The following is a 9,092-nucleotide window of genomic DNA, read 5'->3' on the forward strand; positions in this document are numbered from 1 at the left end:
GGTAGGCTACATTTACAAATAATAATAATATAAGTAATGTCAATGGGGATTAAAACATGCTCTCACAGGTCAGTATAATTCAAAATTAAGATGGTATGTTTGTGTGGGGCATTGGGGGTCCTTCCCCAAGAAAATTATGTTTTCCAATAAAGAAATATACAATTCCACATAATTTTGGAACATTTTATTACCCGTATCTATTACTTGTATCTGTGAATAAGTAGGAAAATCTAGAGCACCCCAAAAGCTAAACTTGCTAAATAAGTCTACTGGGGTTGAATTATAACTAATAGATCTGGGAAAATTTATTTGGTTAGTTTTGATGCTCTCCACAATGATTTTACATTCATTGCATAGCACCAAGCTGTTTTTGTGTCTGAATTTACTGCTTTATACATTTGTAGAAATGAACATAAATAGGCAACATGAGAGCCACCTCCCTTCTGTATTATTACAAGCATTTCATTTGTACATCCAAATCCAAAAGAATAATCTCCTCATTAGCTTAAAAGGACTAACATTAGTTTGCATCCCTAATTTGCTTTTAATTTGTTACTAAGCTCAGCTCCTCCGTGGTCAACACCATCCTTTTTTAATTTAACTATCAAGATGTACAGTAGAGGACAGAGCTGTAACCTGACAACTTAATGCTGATCTTATCCTCCGCTAACTTTCACCGTCACTTTCTGCCGCTCTCTCCCTCACATTCGCTCATCATTTGAAGAACGAGGAGAGAGAGACAGCCATGCGAGTGTTACCGTATCTTACTGATAACCATTAACGATCGTGTGAAATTTTAATAGCGGCGCTCATTCATTAAGCAGCAACAGTAGGTTCCAAATACGTTGCTAGAGACTCGTTTTAAGCCATAAGATCCGTTTTTTCCATCCAAGAACCGATAAGTTTGCACTTCGCCATAGCTGAATAATAAATCTGTTTTATATCTGTGGTACAACCTGAAAGACTTGCGGCAATAACACGAAAGCTGCCTGTTAGTCTTTGTAGTCCTAATACAGCGATTTATATTTGGACCGATATGGACTAGCGACAGAAAGAAATACACCGCCACGGGAGGAAAAAACATTCTTGAGCGCTGCGAGGCCATTTCAATGAGCATTAGAGGTAGCGTTACATGGATGTTGGAAAATAAATACCCGTTATTAGTTATTTAAGACCTAGAACACAAACTTCAGGAAATTTAAGACTTTTTAAGGCCATTCATTTTGATTTTGAAATTTTAGACTTTTTAAGGCCCGGCGGAAACCCTGCAGGACGTGTACCTGACAGGTGCTGTTATCAGAGCAGCTCCTTTAATCTGGAGGTCTCAGAGTGTTTGATTGTCTGACTGAACATCCATGGGGTATCATATTTGGATCACACATAGCGACTTGACAATCACAATGTAGCCCCACCCTAAAGCCTCCACTGCTTTCTGGTCTACTTTCCTCTAAATGGGACCATAATTTACTAAATGAACATCATTCTGTGTTGAAGGAGACTAGCGCCTGAGATCATAAACTCATTAGGAAAGTGTTTACTGAGCCAATGAATCAGCTGAAAAGTAGCCACATTTTCTCATAGACTTCTATACGATCCAGTGGAGTCGCCCCAGTGCTGGCAGTTAAGAGAGAATGCAGGTTTGAGGCTTAACCTTTCAAACCTGGAGGTTCCTTCTTGGTGAAGACACAAAGCTGCTTCCTGGTTTCACAAATCAGACACATTAAATATCAAATTTTCCGTTGTAGTTTTGAAACGGACCAATCAAAGAACAAAATGCAGATTCAGGTTGCCCTCACACAGAGGAGCAGGTGGAGGTGGGGTTATGTACCAAGGCGCTACTGGAGGCGCTCTCCTTCTCGTTGATGGTGAGGAGCCTTCCGGTGGGACTTGGGCGGCTTGGTCTGGGAATCCTCGTACTCCTCTGCCCGGGTGAACAGGTCACTGAACCTACAGGAGGAGGAAGTGATATCATCAGCCGCCGCAGTGATGTCACTAGTGCATGAGTACCTCATCTTGTGGACCTTGTCACAGCTGGCCTGAACGGCCAGTTCAGAAGTGCTTTCAGGAGTTTGTACATGAGTTACATTAACATTTACATTTAAGTGACGCTTTTATTCAAAGCTACCTACAATAGTTATATATGTCAGAGGTCGCACACCCCTGGAGCAACTAGGGGTAAAGTGTCCTGCTCAGGGACGCACTGGTGGACGTGTCACAATGGGGAATTAAACCCGTGTCTCTCACACCAAAGGCACGTGTCTTATCCAGTGTTCCATCGCCACCCCCAGAGAAACAGACAAATCCATCCACAGCCACCTTTCACTTTGGCTGAAGCGGATTGCATCAGGAGTGTCAGTGTCAGTGACCACAGTGAGGAGTGTCAGCAATGTCTGGTTCATCTTTGCACTGCAAAATACAAACAATCCAATTATGAGGATAATTATAAAACAAAGCTAGCACCGCATGCTCATCAGTGCCCCCCACACACTTAAAAGCATATTTTTTATTTTTTCCCAAGCCTGTCTTGATATAATACTCACATGCCAACATGTTAAGTTGTTACTGGTGGTTGTTATGATTCCTTCTGTCTATACTGACTCTATAAGGCTTTCTTAATCTGACTCAACTGTAAGAGAATGAGGACATAATTCTAAAGTTCATTAGAGTTATGAGACTTCAGAAGTCTGACAAGCCACAAAACATATTGTAAGTATTTTCAGAAGTTAGTCTTTGTGTGTTTACTTGCTGAGCTGCAGCAGTGGGATACTTCCTTCCAACAGTAAACCAACACAGTGACAACAACAATATCAGGGCTCAACGTTAAACTTTTTTGCAAACTTACTGGCCCAAAGACAATTTTTACCGGCCCTCCTTCCAAAAGTTATTTATCAGTGTTACAACAAAACCAAAGACTTATAAGTTATGTTATCCTGTTATCATGTTTTATCGGTTATTAAATACATCCTGGATATAAAAAAACCTAAAATGTAATTAGTTAAAATTATAAAAAAAATAGAAAGGTTAACAAAACAATTTACTTTTAAAACAAAACATATTAACAGACTCAAACATGACATGCTCTTTCTCCTGCTGACAGCCATTTAATAAAAAATGTACACAGAGCAGCAGACACAAGTCGCCTTAATCCTGACAGGTCACCATGGTAGCGACCTGTCAATCACAAGGTATTCCTGCCCAAAAGCATTATCATCTATTTCCCCCTAAATAGGACCATCATTTACTCAATGAACTATTAACTATGAAAATACTTGAAACTAGCGACTGAGACCATAAACTCATTATGAAAGTGTTTACTGAGGTAATAATTCAGCTGAGAAGTAGCAACATTTTACCATTATTTCTAATGGAACCGGACTTATTTTTGCAACCAGGGACTCGTCTGTCTCCACAGTAACGTTAGGACTAACGTTAAAGTAACGTTAACTAAGTTACAGCAGTTTAGTGCAAAGTGAACATTAATGTTACCTCATTCTGTTAGCCAGCTAATTTCAAGTTACATTAACGTTAGCCTTTCTGTTCACATTACTGCGCCTGAAAACAGACGTTTTTCACTTACCAGACCAAAGCGTATGTAACAAGGAGCAGCCCCAGATGAAAAATCACAAGTGTTGACCACTGTCTGGAAAGGTTCAAGAGGGTCCAACTGCAGACCTCCTCTGTCAGGCCGGTCAGGAAAGGAAATACACGCAAAAACTACAAAATAAAAGCATGCGATTTGACAGGAAATGCATTCAAAAATTATAAAGTTTAATCACATAGACATAAGGGGAGGGTTTTTGTCATTGATTTATATTTAATTATTTAGTCAACATTGTAACGGGAAACTAGCAGGCTAATTCCTTAAATATAGCATATTGATTTGAGCCTATTCTACTTAGCACTTTACCTGTCAATGTAGCAACAAAGCCGACTGTATATCGCTTCAATCATTCAACTAGTAACAGTATTTTACAGGCACTATTTATTTATTCTGTCAAAATATGACATTAATTCCGTCCATACAGCTAGCCACATCCATTCACAGAAAAACATCGTCGTTGATTAGGAGTGTAACTTGTGCCTCTCTTCCAGTCATCTTAAAAGAAACACACACTCACTTCTCATTCATAATTTACCTTTGAAGAGTAATATACGATGGCATTTTACCGCAATCAGCTGAATTTAATAGGAAAAACGGACAACTGTGGAAACTGGACTACAATTACACATTACAGGTGTCACACCAAAATGTGTGACCTATCAGATTCTGTGACCCAAATGGCAAGTTAAGCGCCAGAGGCTTTGTTGACGATATGAAGCTGTTGCAGTTTGGTTGGGTTTAGGCACCAAAAGTACTTGGTTGAGTTTAGGCACCAAAAGTACTTGGTTATGGTTAGGAAAACATCGTCGTTTGGGTGTAGTCACATAATCTGATAGGTCACAGATTTTGGTGTTACACCGGCTGGGATTAATAAATAAGTAATAGAAGCCTGGACAGACTTTGCTCATTACGTGGTCAGCACTTTCTCTCACACACAGCATCCCACTACTTGCCCCAGATGTGTGTGATACTGCAACAGAGTTTAAGTTTTAAAAGCCTGAAATAAACCAACAAAGACTACTGCTCAAGGAGAGACGCAAATCTGCCCTTTATGGTATCATATTAATTATTAATCATGTCATAATGACATTCATGCAGTGCGCAGCATAGTTCGTTTAGAAAACGTTTATTTTAGTGTGTTTATTTTATTAATATAATGTACACAATTATGGCAGATTATGTTTAAAGTGAAATACGCATGCTTATTCTCTCTGTTTACAGATGGCTGAAAAAGTTGCACATTCCAGAAAAAAATATTTATTGATGTGCAATTGTTTACATGTTCACTTTGAGACTGTAAATCTATTTTATTAACATAATCCATTTAAGAAAAGGTTTTATAGCCCACATACATACCAGCTTTCAATATCAACCTGTTCTAAGTGTAGTTTATACAGTAAAGGGGTCTACTATCCAAATCATTCTCTAAATCTAAATATCGGCTCATAAATTGGCTCTTTTTCACTTTAATATCAGCATCGGCCCCCAAAAACCCATATCGGTCGGGCTCTAACATATACTACATGTTTTCCCCACCATTTATCCAACAAATATCATTTGAAGAACACACATTTTGCCTCCTATCCTGCCCCCTACTCTGGCTCTGATTGACAAAGGAAAGGAGTACTAACCAATCAGAGGGAGAGTTGTCAAAAGGCTGCAAGGATTTGAGCATATCTAGCTTATCTAGGTAACTTCGGGGTTAACCCTGGCTTTTCAGTACCACAAAGGTGGTTCACTTCTTACCGGGGTAGATAGCCATGGTAACTTATGCTGAACGGCTAACCTTCTCCGGAGCAGGTTATGTTCCAGATAAGAGATCAACTCTCTTGGAAAATGACATCACCATCTGTAGGAAACCCCACAGACTGTTTTAGCCAATAGGCTGCTTTATGTTTGCAGCGGTGATGTGGAGAAACTCTTGACTATAGCGATCCAACAGAGACTGATTAAAAGACTTAGCTTTTGTTGCCTACATGTTTTTACAGTAGACCTACAGCAGTAGATAAGCCTACTTACTGCTTTGAAATTTTTTATTTGCTCCCAGTCCGTTTCACACAGCCTGACGCAGCCGTTAAAATAAATGGGTTTTATTTTTCTTATGTGAGGCTGGATATTATGAGCAGTTTGGTAGGGATATTGAAATACTAAATTTTAATATGAACGTAGGCTATCTATTTTAGGTTAATATAGCTTTCTTAGGCCTACTACAGAGACTGTAGTCATGTTCCTCCCCACCTTTTGCGCCCACATCGCAAACAGTTTATGTTTATGTGAGTTTTCAGTAGCCTAAATGTTGAGATTCAGTCTTTCAACCACTATTTGAGCACATTTTATGGCATGAATGGAGTTTTCATTTCATTGCTTTATGAAGTTAATTTAATGTGGAAATTAAATGTTTGGACCAGCGGCTCAGCAGGCACTAGAACGCAGTGTGCAGGCAGATCAAGCCAGGCAGCGGTTTGCTGGCCTGAGGCGGGCCCCCAGTTCAGTTCCGCGACAGAGAGCTCTTGTGTCCTCTAGTCCCAGTTACACTCATCCACCTGCTCACCCAGGTGGATACCCTAGAGCGTCTCGCCACTTTGGGCACTATGATCAGCGTACTCAGTGGGTTCTATTCAGTGTATTTTTTAATTCCGAAGAAGGATGGCTTTTTAAACGTGCTTCCATTCCGAATGTTACGGATGGCGTATGTCATCCAGTCGGTGACACAGGGGGCCTGGTTTGTGTCAATAGACCTCAAGGATGCCTATTTTCACGTGCCTATTGCACCACACCACAGGCAGTTCCTGAGGTTCGCCTTTCGAGGACAGGCTAACCAATTCAATTAACTGGGTATGGCACTCGACTCTCAGTTAATGAGAGCCTTCCTTACCCCAAAGAGAGTGCTGGATATCCGGCAGCTTCTAAGTTTTCAGAGAGGCAGAGTTTTAAAATATGGCCTCTTTCTCCGGCTGCTGGCCATGCTGGCAGCAGCGTCCATGGTCATCCCTCTGGGTCTTCTGTCTTTACGTCCCCTTCAAATCTGGGTCAACGGTCTCCACTTGGATCCCAAGTGGCACAGGGGCAGGGGCGTCAGAGTGTCCAGCCTTTTTTGCCAGGCCTTGGAACCCTGGCGGCGAAAAATGTATCTTGCCGGGGGGGGTTCCTCTGGGAGTGATCACCTCCCGCAGGGAGGTTGTGGAGACAGACGCCTCCTTATCAGGTTGGGGTGCGGTCTGGCAACACAGGACCATCAAGGGCCGATGGGGCAGCCAGCAGCAGTTAGAGCACATAAATGTGCTTGAGCTCAGGGCAATACATCTGGCACTGCGGCACTTTCTCCCAGCGCTGAAAGGCCGGCATATTCTCATCCGGACGGACAGCACCTCCGCAGTGTATCATGTCAATCATCAGGGGGGCACCAGATCCAAGCAGGGTCTGAGAGTATCACAGCAGCTCTTGACGTGGGCTTTTCCCCACTTTCTGAGCCTCAGGGCCATACATCTCCCGGGCGCACAAAACAGTGCGGCGGATGTGCTGTCCCGCCAGGGGCCACCACAGGGAGACTGGAGACTCCACCCAGAGGTGGTGGAGATGATTTAGAGCCACTATGGCAAGGCAGAAGTGGATGTCTTTGCGTCAGAACTACCGACACATTGTCCCCTCTGGTACTCTCTAAGGGAGAGCACCGGTCCTTTAGGGCAGGACGCCTTAGCTAATGCGTGGCCAGCATGCCTTCTGTATGCATTTCCTCCAATTCCACTCATTCACGTGACGCTGGAGAGGGTCCGACAGGGAAGCCACTGTTGCTAGTGGCCCCCCAAGGCCATGGTTCCCAGTGCTTCTGAGGTTGCTCAGTGGGGAGCCATGGCGCCTCCCAAAGAGACCAGACCTTTACTCTCAGCTGGGGGGTCGCATATGGCAATCCGGACCGCCTTCAGCTGTGTGTCTGGCCGTTGGAAGCCAGGACCCGCTCCTGGCAACTTGTGACCGGTCAGTGATCCACACTGTGTTGAGTTCGAGGGCTCCTTCTACTCAGTCACTGTATGCTAATCGGTGGAAGCTTTTTTCCCAGTGGTGCAGGGAAAAGGGTGAGGTACCGGAGAACTGCTCGGTAACCAGCATTCTGTGTTTCCTGCAGTCGTTGTTAGACGTCGGCAGGTGCAGACCGCACAGTGGGGTCACACTATCTGGTTAGTCAGTTCTTGAAGGGCACGCGGAGGCTTAGACCATCTGGCGTCACTGTAGTGCCACCATGGGACTTGAAGGTGGTACTGAGATCCTTGGGTCTGCCCCCATTTGAATCGTTAGGCCAGACGGAGTTGAGGTGGTTGTCTGCTAAGACAGCATTTCTGCTGGCTGTCACATCAGCAAAGCGAGTGGGAGAACTGCATGCCCTATTGGATGAGCCCGAGGTGCCTGCGCTGGTACCCGGATGGGTCAGGAGTTACACTCCTTCCAAATCCATACTTCCTACCAAAGCGGGGGCCTTCCTCACATGTAAATCAAGCCATCGAGTTGGCTGCATTCAGTCCACCAGGCTCGTCTGAAGGGGCGGACGAATTGTCACAGCTACTGTGTCCAGTTTGGGCCCTAAAGGCTTACGTGGAGGCCACTGCCAAGGTACGCAAGTCTGACAACCTTTTTGTTTGCTACAGGGGTTGTAGAAAGGGTGACGCTCTATCAAAGTAGAGACTTTCAAATTGGATTGTGGATGTGATTCTGCCGCTTATAGGTCGCAGGGCCTGCCGGTACCTAGTAAGGTAAAGTGTCATTCTACTCCGAGTATGTCCACATGCTGGGCGGCCCTGAGAGGAGTCTCTCTGCATGACATCTGTAATGCCGCAAGCTGGGAGTCTTCATGTACATTTGCTCGCTATTAACGGGTAAATGTGGCTACTCCCCATGCGGTGGCAGCAGCCGTCCTGTCAACTGCTTCCACTCCTTAGCACGGTGAGCATTCCTCGTGACCTTGCTGTTATTTACTAGCACAGCAAATGTTAACGTGGCAATTACCCAAATGTTAAAAACAAGCTAAATAGAAAGATGTCTGTCTGCAGCCTTAAAATTTAGCACATTGTGGAGGAATGACACAGACTGAGTTTTTATTCTTTCTAAACGTCATTCAGTATTAAACAAATAAACAAAATTATGTAAACATTAATGTTGCTGCTCTACAAACAGCATTTAGCTGTATTTAAAATATTAGATTCTAATCCTACACATTTTAAAAACACCAGGCAGGTTAATATGCACACTTTTTTATATATACAGGTGCTGGTCATTTAATTAGAATATCATCAAAAAGTTGATTTATTTCAGTAATTCCATTCAAAAAGTGAAACTTGAATAATGTATACATTCATTCCACACAGACTGATATATTTCAAGTGTTCATTCCTTTTAATTTTGATGATTATAACTGACCACTAATGAAAACCCCCCAAATCAGTATCTCAGAAAATTAGAATATTGTGAAAAGGTTCATTATTGAAGACACCTGGTGCCA

General features: G+C 43.0%; 1 protein-coding gene and 1 long non-coding RNA gene across 4 annotated transcripts in view; one reads left to right on the top strand and one right to left on the bottom strand.

Moving 5' to 3' along the window:
- The window catches only part of LOC123967290 (zinc finger protein 385C-like), a 611,432-nt gene that overhangs the window by 99,999 nt on the left and 502,341 nt on the right, over positions 1 to 9,092 (top strand). The window lies entirely within an intron of this gene.
- On the bottom strand, positions 1,520 to 3,679 carry LOC123960072. Of its 3 annotated transcripts, XR_006822433.1 has the most exons (3): positions 3,578 to 3,658; positions 2,541 to 2,626; positions 1,520 to 2,406 (listed from the first exon to the last, which is right to left on the bottom strand). It is a non-coding gene; the product is annotated as an uncharacterized LOC123960072 (long non-coding RNA). The 3 variants fall into 3 exon arrangements; XR_006822435.1 differs by lacking the exon at positions 2,541 to 2,626 and having other exon boundaries at positions 1,520 to 1,947; positions 3,578 to 3,679; XR_006822434.1 differs by lacking the exon at positions 2,541 to 2,626 and having other exon boundaries at positions 3,578 to 3,665.

This window comes from Micropterus dolomieu, linkage group LG02 (assembly GCF_021292245.1).
Source record: "Micropterus dolomieu isolate WLL.071019.BEF.003 ecotype Adirondacks linkage group LG02, ASM2129224v1, whole genome shotgun sequence".
NCBI classification, from domain to species: domain Eukaryota; kingdom Metazoa; phylum Chordata; class Actinopteri; order Centrarchiformes; family Centrarchidae; genus Micropterus; species Micropterus dolomieu.